A 23,243-nucleotide genomic window follows, 5' to 3' on the forward strand; every position below is an offset into this window, starting at 1 on the left:
CAAATTAAATCAGCTACTAAGTTCAATATGTTTTCAACTGTCTCTTAAGACGTTTGCAGCAAACAACATAACTGTGTAGTTCAGCAAATAAGTGCTATAAAATGGATACACAGGTATCTCATACCTTGCAAATAACATAACTGAGTGAGATTAATGAAGCATATAGATAAAGTGTCAGGAAAAGAAAGCCATAAAGTAATGTGGGTGACAGGAAGAAGTAATTAATTTATTAATTTTATTTTTATTTAACTTTGTCAGTTGGGTTGGACAGCTGGGCTATAAACCATTTTCAGTCACAACCCACAACAGCACTAATGTTACAAATACTGCAACAACTGAAAGTATACAATATGAGTCTTGGCAACATATAATTAGCACAAAAAGGAGGAATATAGGACAAAAAAGTATATTTGGCTACACATTAACAAAGGTATGGTAACTTATTAATTTAGTCTGTTACTCTGCGACAGCAAGACTATGAAGCAAATTGAATAAAGTGTACAATGAGATGCTAAAATATATGCACGTGATACAAAGGTAATTCAATAAGCTAATAAATGCACAATATTTGCCACTCATTATGTGGTCTGTGAGGTAGCTTATATCATATATATATATATATATATATATATATATATATATATATATATATATATATGGGTCTATGTTTCTTGATCGAAATGTCACTATCTCGAACAAGAAGCATCGAGACCCATTAAAGCGAAAATGCACTACATTAAAAGAGCACTTTCACAAATGCTGTTTCTCCGAACCGTAAAAAAAATGAACAAAAAACTACTTTAAACAGTATTTTGCAAGAGGGCAAACCCCCCCTGCACCCCACATGTGGGGGGCTGTGCCCCCCACACCATCCCTACTTAAATATATTAATTCCGAGATCGTACTACAGTGGGGAAAAGGATATATTTCCTTATCCCCTCTGTAATGTGCTTCATAGAACCGGATTTAGCAAAAGTGCACTTTTGCTTAAATGAGTTTGAGCTTCTGGTTGTCAATATAGTGTGTTTTTGACAATCAGAAGTAGACCCATATGTCTGTGTGTGTGTGTGTGTGTGTGTGTGTGTGTGTGTGTGTGTGTATGTGTGTGTGTGTATATATATCTATATATATAGGCACAAATGTTGAAATCTGTTTTTTTTGGCACAGGTTGGTTGACAGAACAGATTGTCAACAGGTGTTTGAGATCAACAATCCCCTGGGTAGGGGGATATGCCATTTTCCCAGGGACTGTGCAATATCAGAATTAAAATATATAATTAGTAGGGTGTAAGAGAGTTGTTCCTGTGAAAATGATGTTTGTTACTTTGCCTGCTCTGAGGTTAACCTTGGTGTATACAAAGAAGCATGTTGACATTTTGCTGTGAAAATCAATGTGCTGATGTTCAGAACATTGGTATACTGCCTGTTCAACTTTAGAGACTACATCTCTCTCTCTCTATGTATATATATATATATATATATATATATATATAACATGGGTCCCTATCAGAAGCTCGGGTTTTCAGAAACTTGAAATTCATATGGACAAGACCATATGAATGATTTTCTGAAAACTTGAAGCTTTTTAATGGAGATCACAGTACAGTGAAGATCAGGGAAATTACCCTTTTTTCCCACCGTAATGCAGTCTTGGAGTTGGTATGTATAAAGTGCAGGGGTGTGGGGGCATAGCTCCCCACATGGGTGGTGCAGGTAGATTTTTGTTTTTTCCAGTGTTCGAGTTTTCGGAACATCTTTCATATGGTCTCATCCATATGAATTTTGAGTTTCTGAAAACTCAAGCAACTGAAGTAGACCCATATATATCATTCTCACTCACATGCAGGCACACACATGTGCACGCACACACACCCACACACAAACACACACACACACACACACACACACACACACACACACACACACACACACACACACACACACACAAGTAGTAGGAAAGAGTGAATACACTAAACATCATCTAGGAAACAGTCTACGTCAAACGAAATGCCAGTGTGACACGTCACTACACATGTGCTGAGAAACAGCACCAGTACAAGCAAATATTCCCCCCCTTGCATCTCCATACCCCCTACTAAGTATGTATACTAACTGCCATTTCACACAAACATATTCCCCATATTCCCCATCCCTGGGAATTGTGCGATCTTGCACACCTATTGACCAGCTGCTCAGTTGATCATAAGCAGTCGACTAAACAGTTGCCAACCAAACACATACTCGACATTCTGCAGGGAACCGACACACACACACACACATACATATATATATACATAATATACATATATAGATAGATATGAACAGTATATGGTGATTTGTTGGTAACACTTAAGCCAGCTGACATTTTGCTGAGTCAAAGTGATTGACAATGGCATTATCAACTCAAGTGAAATTTTTTTTGTTTTTTTTTTTTTGCAGAGGGTAAGCCTTCCCTGCATCCCCACCCCCCATGCTATATATGTACTAACTGTAAGATTACTACAAGGGATCACTCCTTCAATTCCAGTGTTCTTTGATTTGAGAAAAAAAGTAAGTTTGCTTGTTCTCTCTCTGTAGACACACAGATGTATAATATATAAACACACACACACAGACACACACACACACTCATACGCACACACACACACACACACACACACACACACACACACACACACACACACACACACACACACACACACACACACACACACACTTCATGGTAACAAGGTAAATGCATAAATTTAAACCAAGAAGCTGCCATTGCAGTTCGACTCCGCCTTTTCTTCACCTCATGTGGAAAATCTGTTACCTCAGCAATACTTAGTTCAGATTAATATTTTCAAATTCTAGGTAATGCCTTTTTTGCCACTGTTATTTGGTTTACAAGTGCTTTGTCACTTTTTCTGTCAAATCCATAAAACTGTTACACTCTAAAACCATGAATTATGCATACAACCAGGGATCCAAAGAATAAAAAAGCACCAAAAGTCTGCTGAACCAAGTTTAATACAAATCAAAGACAACCCCTGAAAACACACACAAATACACACACACACACACACACACACACACACACACACACACACACACACACACACACACACACACACACACTATTAATCCCCTAGCTAACCTCATACTGCGACCACCCCTGAAAACAGACACCACAAACACACACACACACACACACACACACACACACACACACACACACACACACACACACACACACACACACACACACACACACACATGCACACAGAGTTACTCACACCAGTCATAACCCAGCAGACAGGAACAGACAATTCCATAAACATACACACACTCACAACCTCCCATCAGTATACGTCCATTGATCTTCCCTAACCTTAAATGCACTGCAGTCTCTCCCACTGAATATAATGGTGCAATTCAGCATTTTGTCCATGTTAATTACAGCCAACTGTGTTACTTTACTTAGCGGTGTGCTTCTCCTGACTGACTCATCAGCATAAATCTCTTCCTGCAGGCATTTTCTGGGAACAGCACTTGGGTATTTATCATTAGCCACTCTTCCAGAATGCCTCATTTAGCATGGCTGTCAGGATGGCCGTCTGTGGTGATTCTACTAGCTGCGTAATATCCCTGTGGTGGGCCTATCTCTGAATCCGAAAGAGTTGGCCACTCATGTTAGCACTTACTATTCATTTTAACCTTTTCTAAAGCCCAGGGATTGTTTCACTTGTATCCATTGCTTTACTTTTCAATTCTGTCAGCATCCTAAAAGCCCTACTCACTTATCTTCTAATCGTCAGTAGGTCACACCTGTCTTCCATAAATCATGTAGGCAGTATTTTCTTCACCAATTCAGTGAAATCAGAAATTCTTTTAACATTTGTCTTTTCTTTAGATCTGAAATGCAGCATGATATTTACAACACATTCTGTCTAATCTGATTCCATGTTCACCTGTCGTCACCACCTCCATTATTTGCATAATATTAATCTATTTTTTTCTCTTTTTTAAGAGACTTTAACTTCCTTCTCCCAGGACCTCAAAGTTGCTATATGTATTAGGCAAAAGCAGGTTAGAGCACAGCCTTAGTTCTTATCATGTATAAACAGATCTGTAGTGCACAGAGTTATTTATTTATTTTTATTTAACATTTGTTGACCGGGAAAGTCTGACTAGGTTCCACAGATCCTGTTTTCAGCGGAGGCCTGGGGAGAAATGCTCCAGAAGCATGTCTTTAGAATGTGGGAGGAAACCGGAGGAAACCCACGCGAATGCAGGGACAACATGCAAACTCCGCACAGAAGGCACCCCAGCCGAGAATCGAACCGGAGAACCTCTTGCTGTGAGGCAACAGCATTAACCGCTGCACCACTGCGCTGCCCAAATGCCCATTTCAACATGAGCATCACCTCTCTTCTCATAATATAACCACAAGACAAACTTAAATCTTCCCGTTTATTCCCTTTGAAGCCAGTAAACTGCTTCCATTTAGCTTAATATGTTTTCATCACTAACAGGTAAAACATTTGTACATGGATTGCCTCATGGTACAGATATGCTACTGGTACTCGCGGTACCCCTATTTCTTTTCTAGTCTCAGGAGTTTTCCATGACACTGAAGACTTTCCACCATCCCAAATGAAACTGTTCATTTTATTTTTAATTGCCTTAAAACATGTCCTGGGATATTCACTGGAAAGGACTGACACATGTAGTTACCCCAGCAATCCAAATATTAGTGCTTTCATTCCTGAATCTCGCTCTAGTTTTACCATTTTTCCATCTCTTAAAATCAAATCTTGATTCTTCATTAATCCTCATAAATCTTAATCACTAATGTACTGACCTTCTCAAGCAAATTTCCAAGTAGTTAATCTGGCAGCTTATCTCAGGAACCTGTACTCTTTTTTCACGTGTCACGTTGGAGGACCTGTACTCTTTTTTCACGTGTCACGTTGGAGGACCTGTACTCTTTTTTCATGTGTCACGTTGGAGGACCTGTACTCATTTTTCACGTGTCACGTTGGAGGATAATTTACTGTTACTGCTCTAGACTTTGTTTTACTAATGTAAAAGTCTGAGAAACCATCACATTTTCCAAATGTGAAAAAAAATAAAGCATTAAGTCTTGTTCCTGTGTCATCAGGTGTATCAATATATCACTAGCAGATACGGATATTTTTACCTCTTTACTGTTTGCCTTATATTCACTTAAAGCAGACTTACATATCATCATTACCAAGGGCTCTAAACACAAGACAAATAAAAGTGATGACAAAGGACCCTCCTGAGGAGTCTCTTTGACAGCAAATAAAATTGAAGGCAAAGGGTCCTCCTGGTGGGTCCCTTTTACAATCTCAAAGTGCGTGACCTCCCCCTGCACCTTTACATACATCACTGTTTGAAAATATACTGCTATTACCATCTCTGCATTCTTTTCTAGAGCTAAAGCCCTGCAATATTTTGCCGTGAATACCATTCTACTCTGTCAAATGCTTCCTCTGCATCTAAACGTATCACTAACTCATTATTTTTTTACATCCTTCATCAGTATGCCTGTCTTTCGTGTATTGTCAAATGTCTGCGTCACTCCTGCAAACCTGCATTGATTACTGTCTAATGATTCCAGCATTTATATTACCAGTCTCATTGTGATAATGGACATAAACAACCTACAAACATAGTCACGGATTGATAGATGCCAGTAGGACATAGCAAATGTAGGGCCTTACTCTTCTCTGACAAAACTAATAAGGCCTGTTTCCATGAATTAGGTGTCATTCTTTTTTATTAAAGACTTCATTAAACACTTCCACCAAATATGAAACCATCTTAATCTTTGGTTTGCATACATGTCTTTAGCTGCACTCCCACCTTCTGGAATTTTAGTGCACACTGTCCCTCCACTACTTTTCTGATTTCTGCATTTATAAGGGCCATGATTCATTACCCTGTTCTTCTGTAACTCTCAGTAACCCTTCTTCTTGCAAATATTCCTGTACTTCTTCCTTGCATTTATTCCATGTAATCCTTTCAGTACGCAACCCTTTATAAGACTTGTAAATATCTCCGTTATTACAACTAGATCTCTAACTATGGAAGTTTTCAGCCATGGGACACAAACAAGCAATAATGCTTTGCATCCATTCTTAATGTAACATCACCAGAGATGTCTTTTGGAATCCCAGACAATTTTGAAAAATGGACCTTTAACAGCTATTTTACAAACTAATACAGTGTATAATCTACTTCAGCTATTATACTCTCCACATCACTTTGTATAGTAACATTACCTGCACTGAATTACTTTTCCAAACTTTATTTATTCATTTAGGTTTGCTGACCATGGTAGTGGGCTAATATAAAATGGATCCATTTCAGCCACAATCTGGGAGTTCCATTTCAGCCACAGTCTGGGAGTTACAGTAGAAATTAAAAGTACTACGATAGCTGGGTAATACAAAGGTAGTATATGTGGTCAGAGTACATCTGTAAATAGCTTCTAGAGGTTCAAAATATACACAATAGAGATGTAAAATGCAAAGGAAGCCAAAGCAGGGTAAAATATAAAAATAAGATAAAATGTATAGTTTATGTACATATACAAAAAGTTCCAGTTCATATGGTAAGTAGAAGGTGATTAATGGTAAAGGACAGGGTATTAGGTGGACAGCTGTTATGTGATTTGCTTGGGTGGGTGCGAGGGGGAGAGAAAGGAGGGGTGGTGGGTTAGTAATCAGAGTAAACAGAAAAACATGTTTTCATTAGAGTTAAAGTTGTGCAGTTGTTAGGTTAGGCTAGAAAGTAATGGGAGGTATATGTTTGGTTAACTTCTGCAACAGCTGGATGAATGAAACATCTGCAGGTGGCTTACTTTCTGAGGTGGGCAAGAGTGTGTGTGTGTGTGTGTGTGTGTGTATGTGTGTGTGTGTGTGTGTGTGTGTGTGTGTGTGTGTCTATGTGTGTTATGCAGGCCAATGGGAGGTAAGTCCCGTCATTTTGATTCAAGAATTGAAAGGCATGCTGACAACATGCTTCTTGGTCTGACTAGAAGTTGAGCTCTACTGGCATGTGGACTAAGTTGGTAGGGGGTGTCTTTTATGGTCAGTCTATTCCTGACAGTGGTTGGAAATTCACTGTACAGGGTTTTCAGGACACAGCAGTAGTGTTAGGTCTGCTGTTTATTTTATGGGAAGCCAACTGGCCAGGTGGAGAGTGTCACAGTGGTGCTCATTTCAATAGCATAAAAGTATACATCTGCATAGTCTGTTTCATAGCATTTGTAGATCTTTGAGATTTCTATGTGAGGAGAGGGCTAGGAGCACATACTTTAATTGGGGTTGTAGGATATTTTTGCCTATTACATTCCTTCCCTCTGGGGTCAGGAAAATGTATTGTTTATTTTTGTTCTAGGTTGTTGATGTGTGAGGTAATTTTAAGTTGAGGGTATAAGGCTACTCCTAACATATCTGAAAGAGGTGATGAATTCAATGGGTTGTGTGCTATAAATAATTTGTGTGGGGTTGTGCATCATATGTAAGTGGCATGTGGTTGTGTGCCATAAGGAAGGGGTGTGGGGTTCTGTGCCATACATAAGGGGTGTTCAGTTGTGTGCCATAAGTAAGTGGTGTGGGGTTGTGTGCCATAAGTAAGTAGTGTGGGTTTGTGTGCCATAAGTATGGGGTGTGGGGTTGTGTGCCATAAGTAAGGGGTGTGCAGTTGTGTGCCATAAGTAAGGGATGTGGGAGTTGTGTGTCATAAGTAAGCGATGTAGGGTTGTGTGCCATAAGTAAGTTGTGTGGGGTTTTGTGCCATAAGTAAGGGGTGGGGGGTTGTGTGTCATAAGTAAGCAGTATGGGGTTGTGTGCCATAAGAAAGTGGTGTGCAGTTGTATGCCATAATTAAGGGGTGTAGGGTTGTGTGCCATAAGTAAGGGGTATGCAGTTGTGTGCCATAATAAGTAAGGGGTCTGTGGTTGTGTGCCATAAGTAAGGGGCATGGAGTTGTGTGCCATAAGTAAGTGATGTGGGGTTGTGTGCCATTAGTAAGGGGTGTGGGGTTATGTGCCATAAGTAAGGGGTGTGGGGTTGTGTGCCACAAGGCCACAAGTAAGTGATGTGGGGTTGTGTGCCATAAGTAAGTGATGTGGGGTTGTGTGCCATAAGTAAGGGGTGTGGGGTTGTGTGCCATAAGTAAGTGATGTGGGGTAGTGTACCATAAGTAAGGAGTGCGGGGTTGTGTGCCATAATTAAGTCACGTGGGGTTGTAGGGTAGTTTGTTTAGTTTTTGTAAAGTACAAAAGAACATTAGTTTAGTCTTTTTGGGGTTCATGGTTGGCTGTTTACTTTGTAGCCAGCAGCTGTAGATTGTTGAGGATACTTTGCAGTCCCTGAAGTGTGATGTTGTGAGTAGCACAGGAAAGGTAAAATGCAATGTCATCTGCATATAGGATGACACTGGATAGGTCCAGGTCAGCCGGGAAAGTATTTATGAAAATGCTAAAACAAATATGTGGTAGAATGGATCCTTTACAGACTCTTGTGGTAACTGGTTGGGGCAGGGAGTTGAATCCACATTATTTAACTGAGAATATTCTGTTGGCTAGAAAGCTGGTAAACCAGACTAGTGTGGAGAGTTCAAAGTTGGAATGACTGAGTGATTTAAGCAGGGGTGTTTGAGTGACTAAGTGAAATACTTCTGTGAGTTCGAAAAACAGGGCACATGTGAGTAGGTCTTTGTATTTGTCAGTATGGTGTCAGTTAATGTGACTAGGTCTTTGTATTTGTGAGTACAGTGTCATTTAATGTAAGTAGGTCTTTGTAATTGCGAACACAGTGTCATTTAATATGAATAGTTCTGGTGTGCTTCTATGCTATCAGTCTTTCCATTTTGTTTTGCGATTCATTTTTACTATTTCCCCAAGATGATAATTGTACAGATCCTTATTTCTTTAGCTAATTCATTTTTATTTTCTCCCAGCTCTGAAGCATTGATTAAACATCTCTACTATGCTTACCTGTCACATTCTTAAAAGCTGTTTATTCCAAGCTACAAAACTGTCCCATTTTAAGCAATAAAAAAGCAAATATTCAGTGGTGCTCTGAATTAAAAGTCATTCTAAGTCATATATATAAATAAATGAGCATGACCTGATATAACAGGATTGGTTGCTATTCTTGTGACCAAATAAGTACATATCACAAGTTTGGAATATCAGACATTTTTATTGCTGACGTAAGCAATCAAAAAACTGCATTGATCCCAGAAGGCCAGCATTTCTTTGTAGGAGGCTATGGTACAGCATGGAGTAGAATTTTCCCTTTCCCTAGTATTAAGATCTTGGAGTTGGTATAGATTCATGGGTTCATAGGTTGGTACTAAGCTATCAGCCCTAGGGCCTATACAAGCCAAGCCATAACAATTTCCTGGCTAATTCTTCCCACAATATTTACTTCCCTGGACCCCTGTCTAGCAGGACGACTGATGTGATCCCCGGGGTGAATTTCCTATCTCCCATCCAATTATCAAGGTTCCTTTTGAAGACGGCCAAAGAGGCGCTCTGCTTGACATGTATGGGCAGTCTATTCCACAGTCGGGGGAGTCTCTGGGTTAGGTACCTATCCCTCCAGCATGTTTTGTTCATTGTGATGACAAGGTTTTATATCCCTGGAGCATGTGGCTCTGAGGGATTGGGATTTCTTTAAGTGTATCATGTCCAACAGCTCTGCATTTGACATAGCCTTGTATGTTAAGCAGAGATCACCTCTGAGTAGACGATATGTGACAGAGTATAGCTGGAGTTTTTTTAGATGGTCAGCATAGGGCATCTGCTTTAGGCCTGTGAATCTTTTAGTGAGGTATTTCTGCGGCCTTTCCAGTTGTTGCAGATGTCTTGAGAGGTACATACCAAACATGGTGTTGTATTCTATAATGGGTCTAATGAGGGATGAGTACAATGGGACAATGACCTCCTTTTTTCTGGATGAAAATCCCTTAGTGATGAGGTGTGCCACATAGAAGGATTTCCTGACTGTTGTTGCGATGTGGTTATCGAAGGTGAGACCACTGTCTACCTGTGTCCCTAAGTCTCATCACACTTTCTGTGTTTATTGTACTACCACCTATGCGGTAATTCATGGGTACATGTTTTTTTCCCAAAGGTGATAACTATACATTTCTTGACATTGAGCTTGAGCCCATGGCTCTGGCACCAAACATCTGTTTGTGTAAGGCCCTTTTGTAGAATATCCACATCATTTGGGGATTCAATAATGGCTCCCAGTTTGCAGTCATCTGTGAACTTTGTTAGCCAGAGTCCCTTAGTGTTGGCCTGTACTTCAGAGAAGTAGATACCAAACAAGAGCAGTCCCAGGACTGAAACCTGAGGTACTCCACTTGTCACTTGTCTGGAGCTGGATTTGGAGTCGGCTACTTTTACAGTGTGGGTTCTGTCAGTAAGCCAGTTGGCAACAAATCAAGTGGCATAAGGATTAATGCACAGCTTAGTAAGTTTATCTATGTTTCTAGAGTGGGGGATGGTGCTGAAGGCCTTGGCGAGGTCCAGATAGGTTGTGTGGACCACCTTACCCTCATCCAAAGCTCTGGAGACTGAATTGAAGAAGTCAATCAGGTTCAGAAGACAAGATCGGCCCTTCAGGAACCCAAACTAGATGGGGTCCAGTGTCCGAAGGTTGCCAATGTCTTTGTTTATAAGTTCAATGATAATACGTTCCATGGTCTTGCAGATCGGGCTCGTCAGACTGATGGGGCGGTAGTTCCCAGGATCCAAGGCGGAGCCTCCCTTGTGGAGTGGGATAACTGTAACTGTGCGCCACTCAGTGGGCATGAATCCTGAGGTAAGGCTATGATTAAACATGACACTTAGGTGAGGTGCCAGTTCATTTTGTAGTTCATGTAGTACACAGCCCAGGATGTCGTCTGGTCCCATGGATGCTGTATTCTTAGCTTTGGAGAGTGTGGTTTTTACCTGTGTGGCTGTTACTACCAGAATTTGGCAATCGTTTGGTATTGAGATGGGCCCTTTAGGGGGTGAGATGGGGGTGAAGTTAGTGTAGGATTCAGCAGTCGAACTTTCAGTTCCCGTCTGCATGGGTGTCATGAAGTTTGTCACTTCTGACTTCAGTAGCATGAAGTTTGCTTTGGAGGAGTTTTTTAAGGAGGTTCCTTACTCGGGGGTGGGGGAGGGATGTGGATGTCAAGGGTGATTAGCTTATGGTCAGACCTGACCAAAGAGGGGGTGACCATAGGTGTGGAGCATTGATTTCCCATGTTGGTATTGACCAGGTCTAGGATATTGGAGCCCCTGGTGGGACTATGGATTAGTTGGTCCAGGGCATTGGAATTTATGAATTCCAAGAACCATTGGGCAAAGGTGTTGGTACATGAGTAGTTTTCCCAGTTAATGGCAGGATAGTTGAAATCACCCAGTTTTAGGGTGTTTGGTTGTATCTTAATATTTTCCAGTATGTTTAGAAAGGTGTAGTGAGAATCTTGGGGCATGGTGGGGGATCTGTGGCAAGCTACAATTTGGATTGCAGTCTTACCTAGTGTTAGTTGCACCTGGAGAATTTCAGATGCATTGTGTTGGGCAACTAGCCTGGTGGTGTGAATATCCTTGGTGAATATGGACACTCCTCCACCTTTAGCATTTCGGTCCTGGTTTGGTGGCTAAAAAGTTTGGTAAGAGTTGTAGCCTGGTATTGCAGGGATGTTCTCTGGAGCCTTAAACCAGGTCTCAGTTACTGCACAGATATCAATGTTCTCCATTTTTAGGAGTGCTTTGAGAGAGTACATTTTGAGGTTTAGACTTCTAGCACTGAGTAGCATTACCTTCAGATTTTGCATGCTTGTACCTGTTATGGTGGTGGTTTTGCCTTTGAACTTTGCCTAAAAAAGGCACTATAGGGGTGGCAAGAGCCTTAGCCAGTAACCTGAATCCCAGGGGCGACAGGTGCAGGCCATCTCTGGCAAAGCATCGTGGTCTGTTGATCATCTCATCCCAGACAGACAGATACTGGATCCCCTTTGAATGACACCAGAAGCTTAGCCAATTGTTGAAGTCAATCATTTTGTCCTTATACTGAGGTATCATTCTGGACGAAGGCAGGATGCTACTCAGGGATAGGGTCATACCTGCCTGGGCCACATGATCCAAGAGATCTTCCGTGTCTCTTGTCATGTAGCCCAGGGAGGTGTGTCTCAGGTCATTCACACCCACATGGACAGTGAAAGAGTCATATTTGTACTTATTGTGGAGTGACTTGAGTGCATGTGTTATGTGGCAGATCCTGGCACCCAACAGGCAGCTGACTGTAATTTTCTCCTTGTTCAGCTTGGTGAGTGGGACATCAGTGTGCCTGACTATAGAGTCACCTATGACTACAGTGTTGGGTACGTTGTCTTGCCTTAGGGGCTGTTGTTGGGTGACACATTAGTGTTGTGAGCTATGTGACACTTTGGTTGTGATTGGTGTTTGTTTGTGTTTCAGCTTTGGAGTGCCTTGTTGCTTGGGCAGGTTACTGTTAAGGGCCTCCGCATATGAGGGTTTAGTGTTGCTATGTGAGGGTGTTGGTGGTGTGGGTTTAGAAGGGCTATGTGTTTCTTGAGGTGTAGTGTGGGTGTTAACCTTCTCCTCTTGACTGTCTAGCACAATCTTGGGTGGAGAGAGATTTGCTTCCAGTTTGGCTATGTAAGTGCATCTCTTGCAGGTTGTAGTGTTGGATGGTAGGAGGAGAGGGTTGTCTGTGTACATGAGGCAATTGCTGCATTGCCCCAGTATGCCCAGATTCACCAGGTGGACAGAAGAAATCACCGGAAGGTGATCCTTGGACATACCTGTTTTGGTAATTTTTCTGTAAAGTACAAGAGCTGTTTTCCCTTACCTTAGCAAGGTACTTTGCAATTATAGGCTGTTTATTACCTACGATTAATTTCTCCTTATTAACAATGAGAGTTGAGTGATTGTATCAGTTTAAGGCTTCCTAGTGCTTTCCAGCAGGTTTTAGAGCAAGTGCTAGTCACAGGGATGCTTAAAGGTAAGATGAAAAAAAATGGTTTATCCTAAACACTGCAGTGTGCACTAGAGGAGTTAGATGTGAAAGTAGGTAACTTAGATTTTACCTATATAAAAAGTTAAGTTTTAGTGGGGAGTCACTATTTTTAAAGCAGCAAGATAGATTGAAAGGGGGTAGTCACTTTTGTATTCTGGTACTATGGAATACAGTAGGATGGCCAATAAATTTAAATAGTTAAAGGTGAGTGATTTCACAAAATGATAATTTTGCGCTTACTCAAACAAGACAGTAAAAGCAGAGAGGAAATGAGATATATGGTCAAATTAACATAAGGGACAGGCAACTAGAACGACAGTGGTGTTTAAGAACACAACAGTAACTGGGTGAGAGGGTCGGGAAAAAATTTCTACCTGACTCACAAGAGACAGAGGTGTGGTCCCTTTTCAAGTTTTAATATGCAGTTAAAAGCAGAATACAAGTAAAACACAAGATAAAGAAAACAAATCACAGTACTCAAAATAGAAAAAGGCAATAAAGTAATACAAAATACAAATAAAAAGCAAACTAACCTTTCCCTCACAGCAAAGTGTAGCAGAGTCTGGGTGAGCCTTTCTAGTAAAGCTCTGAAATGTTTTATTTTACCCCTTAAATTGAAGGTTTAGTTCCTAGCTCCATCCCCTCAGTTCACAGATGATTAACCTTAACTGACCTGTTCTATCTTATGTGTGAGATAAGTTGCAGAAGGTGTGCACTTGTCCACCTGCAAAAAAAGAGAGTTTTGTGTCTTTTTTTCCAATGACCTGTGCTTCGATCTAAGCTGAATTATATTTTTATGACTGCAGGAGCTTTTCTTCCATTGAGTGGAACTACCAGAATTTTGCCTTTTTTATGGTATTGTGCAATCTCAGAGTTGGTACACTTGAGTTATCAAGGATGATGAAGTGGGGAGCACTTGGTTTTTGACTTTTTTCACTAAGTGTGTATTTGAGATTATGTGTTTGTTAATAAAGACTTCAAAGAAAATGACATTCAATGGGTTACCCTAAATATATATATATATATATATATATTGTATTTGGGTTCACTACATAAGACCGAAAACCCATAATATTGATGCCTGGAATCCCGACACCACATACCCAAAAGACGAGAAGACCGGAAGACCAGAAGCGTGAAATTTAAAATCCCGAACACTACACTAAACATACACAACACACATACACACACCTTCACCCAAATCACAAACACACTAACATACACTACATACAAAGAGGGGGGTAAGCCCCCCTTCATCCCCCACACCCCCCAACTTAAATATTCTAACTCCAAGGTCACACTACACAGACAAACACACGACCACCACACACCTACATTCCCCTTGCACACACACATCACAATCACAACACACACTTACACACACAAAATCCCCTAAACAACACACTCAAACATAGATACTTACCTGACTTTCCACCTATCCATTCACAAACCTCAACACCAGAAGCACTACTTCAACATCTCCGAACCTCGGGATTTTGAAATGCACGCTTCTGATCTTTCAGAATTTAGGGGTTTCAGTAAACCCACATTATATATATATATATATATATATATATATATATATATATATATATATATATATATATATATATATATATATATATATGTGTGTGTGTGTGTGTGTGTGTGTGTGTGTGTGTGTGTGTGTGTGTGTGTGTGTGTGTGTGTGTGTGTGTATGTGCACATGCACAGACACACTTATGTATATCAATATCTTTGTACATGTATATCTATATGTATTATCCATCTGTATCTATATCTATATCTATCCATATATATATATATATATATATATATATATATATATATATATATATATATATATATAGGCTCCCTGTTGTAATTTATTTATGACAGCCCTTGTTCCAGAAAGTTCGCTGAGTTGAGTTTATTAGGGGAAACAGGTCCTACCTAAGGAAAAAGTGTTCCGGCCCTGATTTAACATACCAGGTCCTAGAGGCTGAAAATGATACCCTGAGGATTACACTTGACAGCCCATACATTAGTGACGTAGACGAGAGGGTACGTTTCACAAAAATCTGATTAGAGACATACTTTAAGGCCAGGTAGCCAACAAAGCTTAGGAGGACTTTAGCAACTCCTTTATGCCTGTTTGGTGATGACAAAAGAGACTTTGAAATATTTTGCTTACATCTGAAGCCATTCTTTGCAAGACAAACAAAATAAAGTACTATTTTGTTCTTTCAGTGCTTGTTTTTATTACATTGTCAACGACTTCTGTGCTATTTATTGTTTTCCTGCACTTGTTAGACTTTTAAGTTGCATTTTCTAACTGCAGTAAGAGCTGCTGTTCTGCATTTAAATACACTACACTCCCCACTCATAGGTTCTTAGGTTCATACTAGGCTATCTGCCCTAGGCCATTTATAAGCCTAGCCAGAGTGTGTTTGGCTTTCGCCACCCATTTTAAATGAATTTTGCTATGCCCTTTTTCGAGGTTAGTATACTGTGCCTCTGTCTAACAGTGACACAGAAGTGATACCCGGGGTAAACCTACGATCTCCCATCCACTCATCAAGATTCCTCTTGAAGAGAGTCAATGAGGGACTCTGCCTAACCTGGACTGGGATTATATTCCAGAGTGAAGGGAGCCTCTGGGTTATGAATCTGTCCCTCCAGCATGTCCTATTTATTTCAGTGCTGAGGTTCAAGTCTCTCGAGCTCGTAGCTCAGGTGTTATAATAAACTCACAAAACTGGTATAAATACCTGCCCCACCAGATGGATGCCCAAACTGCTCTCCAACATGAAACATTGTTAAAGTGGGTGAATCCAGATCCAGCAAGAGCCCTGTTACTAGTGGTGTGCCACAGGGCTCAGTGCTAGGACCACTGCTTTTTTTAAACAAGAAACATCTTTATTAAATTATCACATATGCCATAGGCAATCATACATTCATATAATGAAAACAAACCATACTGACATAATTTTAGCTGCAAACATTATACATCACTTATAATCTATTCAGTCATTGTCAGTCAGACATTACATAGCTCATTCAAATCCTGTCTTCTTTTAAACCTCATTCCTCCTCTGCATGTATTGTTCCCACAAATTTGCGCCTACCCTTTTCTAAAGATCCATTTCCAGTTGTTTTATCTCTGTTACTATTCTCACTGCTTCTAGTACAGTTGGTTTAGACTTTGATTTCCATTTTCAAGTAATTGCTTTTTTGGCAGCCACCATAATTAGCCTCAGCAAGGTCTGAATATGTCTAGGCAATTCTGATCCTGTATCCCAGTTCAAAACATAATTTCCTTAGGTGCACCAATTTGCTCACCCAGTATCTCTGACAGAGAAGTCTGCAGGGAATCTTTGAAGTCTGCCAGCTCTTTACAATCCCAGAAAATATGTTCCCAATTATCACTTTCTTTCCCATCACACTTGCAACATTTGCTGTCTGCCTGAGGAAAAATTCTTTGGAGTCTGCTTGGGGTATAAAACTACCTATGTAAACACTTCCAAGCAAAGATTCTAAATCTTCTAGATTTTGTTGCATATTTGGGAGACATACATATATCCCCCCATTGTTTATTCGTGAATTGCTTATCCAATCTCTCTTCCCAATCCTTTCTAACCTCCTCTGATTGATTCTTATAGTTATCAGGCAATATTTTATATGCTCTACTAATTATTCCTTTTTTAACAGCAGCTGCTGTTCTAGATTCTGCTAAAAACTCTGTCAGTGCTGGTCATTAGCTTACGATCTCTCTGTTTCTTTCTCTTTGCCTATACTCTAATATCAATCCTTAATGGGGAAGGCAATCTCTAGCCTGCAGTCCAAATAAATTCTTGGCATTCTCCCATTCTATTACCCTTCCCTCTCTAATTATTTGCTCCCAATACCTTGGTTGTTTTGCCAGTTATCTCCAATAAATTCCAGCCTCCTCTTGTCTATTGTCTGTATCCCTAATTGCAGTCATCCCTATCGGCAGAATCACCTTTCTCCATTCTTGTATTGGCTTAGTTCTTCAAATACTTTCTGCTAGTTTATGAATATAATAATCTGTATTGTACTATGATCACTCCTGTTCAGAATATACTTTTCTAAAGTCAAGGCTAATGTAGAAAGCCTCTGGCTGACAAAGTCTGCTGAAGACTGCAAGTTGGGGGCAATCATTGAACCTCCCAATGTATGTAGATATTCTTCAGAAGGGTATGACTCAGATAAATGATTGGTGCCAGAGCCGTGGCCTAAAACTAAATGCAAAAAATGCTTAATCATACCCACTGGGGAGTCAACTACCCCTGTAAATTACAACAGTAATAGCATATCCCTAAGAGTGGACTCAGAGGTGACAGATCTGGGAACACAGATAGATAGTAGCCTGAACGTTGACTGCCATGTGCCCACAGGGGTGAAGAAGTCCTTCTATGTGGCACATATAAATAAAGGTATGGTATCCAGATCCAAGGAAGTTATAGTTCCACTGTACTCGACCCTCATCAGACAAATAATCAAGTACAATGCTCCATTTGGCACGTACTTGACTAGGCACTTACAACAGCTGGAGTAACCTCAGAAGTTCCTCACAAAGAAAATACAGGGTGTTAACAACATGTGCTATGCAGACATACTAAAAGCTCTATCCCTTTACTCTGTCTCCTACCAGTTATTAAGGGGTGACCTATGCCTAACCTACAAGGCATAGGAATAAGAACCTACCTAACTGAACATTCTCCTCAGTACCTTTTTGGGGCAACTGAGGTTCTACTTGCAGGCCTAGGCAGCACTCCCCCCATTACTTGTGACCTACAAGGCACTCACAAATCCAGTCTTGATGGAGCTGTTGCACATTCACAAGACAAACTGCATGAGGTTCACCCAATCTGGGGATCTAAATCTGGTCTGCAACTCAAAAAAAAAACAAACAAACATGCTGGACAGACAGATACGTGTCTCAGAGATTACCTCTTCGCTGGAAAAGGTTTCCTATTCATAGGTTCATAGGTTCATAGGTTCATACTAGGCTATCTGCCCTAGGGCATTTATAAGCCTAGCCAGAATGTGTTTGGCTTTTGCCACCCATTTTAAATTTATTTTGCTATGCCCTTTTTCGAGGTTAGTATACTGTGCCTCTGTCTAACAGTGACACAGAAGTGATACCCGGGGTAAACCTACGATCTCCCATCCACTCATCAATCATTCACATTAATCAGAAGCTTTCCCTGGCCCTCTTCTAATGCAGTTTGGATCAAAGGATGGGGAATCGTAAATTCACTGCTGGGGTAGTGCCTATGTTCTTTATGGAAAGAGGCAGTTTGTAAAATACTCAAAGACATAGGCACAAACCTCTAACCCCTAGGAATTATTATTCAGGGAAAAAATTGTGTAATACTGGCTAGGCTTGTGAGGGCTCTTAAGCAATGAACCTATACTGCACAGAAAAGGACAGTGAAGCTACAAGTTGGATCCACACAGCTGAAACAGTTTAAAAAGTTGTTGTGTCTTTCGGCTTTTCCCGGTTAGGGGTTGCCACAGTGGAACTTTGGTCCGCTAATGATTGGCAGTAGATTTTTATGTGCCGAGTTGCCGGCCCTAATGCACAACCTTCAATGAAGGTACGCCCATTCACGCATGTCTCCACACAGAAGATGCTCTAGCTGAGAATCAAACAGGACAACGTCTTACTGTGAGGTGACAACGCTACCGCATCACCACCACCGAATTATCAAAATATGTAATGCCACTTCTGGATAATGCCACTCATTCTAATGACAAAACAGGGACCAAGAAGACATCACCTTGGTTAGTACCGGGTCATTCATCTCTGGCATTTCCAAAGGAGTTATCAAAAAAGAAATAGGCAAAAAAGATTCACTTTCTTACAGATGACACATCAGTGCTTCATAAAATAAGTGCCCTGAAATTTTAGAGAACTGAAACAATAGTTAAAAATTTTATAAAAATGGGTCAGTGTGAAAAAAATACAAAATTATATATTAAGGGCAGAAGAATCTCTGCAGTTAATTAAATAGAAAACTACGCAGTCATGACTGCTAGGCAGCAAGACAAGGCCTTGTGTGCCAGAAGACATAAAGGATATATGGCAGTAAGAGAGACAGTGGACGAAAAAACTGTGGAGGTCGGTCACTAATGTATACCACCAGCAGACAGTGTAATCATGTATGTCACCTAGCGGGTGACCTAATAGGGAAAACTTTGTTATGTTCTACAGGCAGACACTTGAAAGGATATTCAAAGGAGATAGTGTAAAACTATAACTGAAACAATATAGACATCAGATGAACAGTGCTAGCTAGGTAAACTTTGGAAAGAGCAGTTTCATTACATGACTACTTAATCCAAGAAAACCTTACTTCATCACAACATGACTTTCGCCCCTACCATAGTACCTCTGCAGCCCTCATCTCCTTCACTAATACTATCTCATTAGCCAGAGGTCTCCTGGTTATTCCTAGACCTCTCAAAAGCATTAAACAGGGTCTCCCACCCCCTGCTACTTGCCAAACTCTCTGATCTAGCTCTACTATCAACTGGCTTGCCAGCTACCTTTCTGACAGACAGCAATCTGTCAAATGGCTTTCTGCTCTATCTCCTGCTCTTTCTGTCAAAATGGGAGTCCCGCAAGGATCTATACTAGGTCCATTATTATTTAACATATTTATCAATCTAGTGTACACTTCCTGTCCAAAATCAACTCTCATACAATATGCTGATGACTCTACAGTCACCACAGCTGATAACCTCTCTGAGTTGAACATCCTTACCCAAAAATCCATCAACTCTATAGAAAAATGGCTTTCCAACAACCAGCCAATCTTAAAACCAAAAAAAAGACTAAACTCTTGCTCTTTCTACCTAAATCTCTCAGCCACCTAAAACCTTCTTTTTCTATTGTATCCCTTATCAAAACTACTGTCTCAGTTGAATCATATACTAAACTTCTAGGGGGTCACCATAGATGACCAATTAAAATTTGACCTTCATGTGCTCAGCTTGATTAGAAAACCAATCAAAAATAGGGTCTCCTCTATAGAAACAAAAAATTCATATCAAACAAGGCTAAAATCTCTCTTTCCCATACCTATTTTCTCCCTAGTCTCTTCTATAATTCACAAACCCTCACCAACCTACATAGGTTAGTACTAAGCTAACTGCCTTTGCAAGCCATTGTAAGCCTAGCCAATTATCCCTTGTGAGACTCAAACCCTGCACCTTGTGCTTGTAAGGCAAACACCTTAACCATTAGGCCACCCTCCCAGACTTATTTCTTAACTAAACTATAAATCATGTATGACAATGTTGTCAGATTTGCTGCTACTCAAATCAACAATTCTCATCACTGCCTTCCTCTTAATGTCCTCAACTGGTTAGAATTTCCGCAACAACTACTTCTTTCTCAGATGCAGGCCATACATTCCATACTATATAAGCCCTCCTTCTGTCCTGACATCTCCTCACTTATCTCCTTATATGCCCCTCCTAGAACACTCCAAAGCTCTGACCAAAATATTCTACAAATATATAAAGCAAAGAGCACTTTTAGTCAAATCCTCTACAGCTACTCCCCTCTCTCATGGAACAAGCTTCCCCTATCCATTAGATATATGTCACCCACAACAATTCAAAACTGCCCTTAAAAACTTTCTACATAGCACTAGGACCTGCCATTGCAGACACCCTCCTTGAACTGTTTACCCTCACCCTGTCACTAACTCTTATTACCTCTACTGACCTCTTACATAAAATCTCTTCTGTCATCACATATCCAAACTACCTGTCTCAACTTGCCTCTCTAAACAGGTTCATAGGTTCATAGGTAGGTACTAGGTTATCGGCCCAAGGGCCTACGTAAGCCTAGCCAACAAGGTTCCCTGGCTTATGCCACCCAAGAAAGTTATTTTCCTGTGCCACTGTCGAGCAGAGACACAGAAGTGATCCACGGGGTGTATTTCCTATTTCCCATCCACTCATCAAGATTTTTCTTGAAGAGTGCTAATGAAGAACTTTGCTCGACATAGATGGGTAGTATGTGGAGTATGGGAAGTGTCTGGGACAGGAATTTATCCCTGCAGCATGTCCTGTTTATTGTGGTGACAAGGTTTAGGTCCCTAGAGCATGTACCTTGGAGGGATTGAGATTTCTTTAGGTGTAGCATGTCCAACAGCTCTGGGTTTGACATAGCTTTATATGTTAGGCAGAAATCACCTCGGAGTAGGCGATATGCTACGGAGTAAAGATGGAGTTTTTTGAGGTGGTCAGTGTAGGACATTTGTTTGAGGCCAGTAATCCTGTTTGTGAGGTACTGCTGTGGCCTTTCCAGCTGCTGCAGATGTCTTGTGAGGTACATTCCAAAAGGGGCGTTGTACTCTATAATGAGTGTCGAGTAGAGGGGAACAATGACCTCTTTTTTCCTGGATAAGAACCCTTTTGTGATGAGATGTGGTAGGTAGAAGGACTTCCTGACTACTGTGGTGATGTGACTATCAAAGGAGAGACTACTTTCCACCTGGGTCTCAAGGTCTCTTATTACACATTCAGTGTTAAGTAGATTTCTGCCTATGTGGTAGTTCATGGGTACAGAGTTTTTATCAAAGGGTATGACACTGCACTTTTTGGCACTGAGCTTGAGGCCATGGCTCTGACACCAGGCATCTGTCTCAGGGAGGCCCTTCTGTAGGATGTCCATACCATTTGGGGACTTGACTATGGCTCCTAGTTTGCAGTCATCTGAGAACTTTGTTAGCCAGAGGCCTTCTCTGTTAGCCTGTACTTCAGAGAAGTAGATACCAAACAGGAGAGGTCCCAGGATGGAACCCTGTGGTACTCCACTTGTCACTGCTTTGAGGTCAGATTTGGAGTCTGCAACTTTTACAGTATGGATTCTGTCAGTGAGCCAGTTGGCAACCCATCTTGTGATGTATGGTTTTATACCTAGTTTAGTGAGTTTAGCTATAATTCCAGAATGGGGGATGGTGTCGAAAGGCGTGGCGAGGTCAAGATAGGCTGTGTGAACCACCTTACCCTCATCTACGGCTTTGGTGACTGCCTCAAAGATGTTGATCAGATTCAGGAGGCATGATCTGCCTTTCACAAACCCGAACTGGGTGGGATCCAGAGTTTGGAGGTTACCGATGTCTTTGTTTATAAGTTCCATGATGATACGTTTCATGGCCTTGCAGACCAGGCTCATGAGGCTAATAGGTCGACAGTTCCCGGGATTAGTGGTGGCTCCCCCTTTGTGGAGTGGGATAACTGTTGCTGTGCACCATTCAGTGGGCACAAAGCCTGATGTGAGGCTATTATTGAACATATTGTTTAAGTGGGGAGCCAGTTCATTCTGACATTCGTGTAAAACGCAGCCTGGGATGTTGTTCCGTCCCATTGTAGCTGTATTTTTGCTTTAGAGAGTGCAGCTTTTACCTGAGTAGTTGTGATTACAGGGACTCTGCATTCTTCCTGTACAGATATGGGCCCTTTAGGGGGTGGGGGGAGTAAAGTTAGCACTGAACCTATCTGCCAGGGTGTTGGCAAAATCAGTTGGTTCTGTAATTTTTGTGCCGTTGTGCTGTAACTCAGAGCAGATCTGGGTGTTGCCATTGAGATTCTTGACATAGCTATATAATGCTTTGTGGTTGTCCTTAGAATTAGTGGCAATTTTGTTTTTGTAGCTAGCTTTGGAGGATCTTATACGGGATCTCAGCTTCTTACTGAGGCTGACCAGGGAGCTCCTCCACTCATGGGATTTTACTCTCTTTTGCAACTGTTTCTTCCTTCTGTTGTACAGTTTGTTTATGGCAGGAGACCACCAGATTGGCTTTCTTTTTTTGGAGGATAGCATGTTAGTTCTGTTTGGGATAGCATGATCCATGCACTTGTGTAAGTGCTTACAGAGTGCATTTGTGTAGCATTCAGCAGTTGTAATTGTATTGTCTATCTGCATGGGTGTCATGAAGTTCAACATTTCTGTCTTAAGAAGCATAAAGTTGGCTTTGGAGAAATTTTTTACCGTGGTTTCCTTAATGGGGGGTGGGGGCGGGATGTGGATATCAAGGGTGATTAGCTTATGGTCGGATCGAACCAACGAGGAGTTGACTTCAGGTGTGGAGCACCGGTCACTCATGTTGGTAATGACTAGGTCTAGGATATTGTTGCCCCTGGTGGGGGTGT

At 41.0% G+C, this 23,243-nt stretch overlaps 1 protein-coding gene across 2 annotated transcripts in view; it reads right to left on the reverse strand.

Moving 5' to 3' along the window:
• LOC122799721 (protein bicaudal C homolog 1-like) overlaps window positions 1-23,243 on the reverse strand; it is a 1,306,264-nt gene that overhangs the window by 332,804 nt on the left and 950,217 nt on the right. The gene's annotated exons all lie outside the window — the stretch shown is intronic.

The sequence above is a fragment of the Protopterus annectens genome, chromosome 4.part0, assembly GCF_019279795.1.
Source record: "Protopterus annectens isolate FY-2018-M chromosome 4.part0, PAN1.0, whole genome shotgun sequence".
Taxonomy (NCBI): domain Eukaryota; kingdom Metazoa; phylum Chordata; order Ceratodontiformes; family Protopteridae; genus Protopterus; species Protopterus annectens.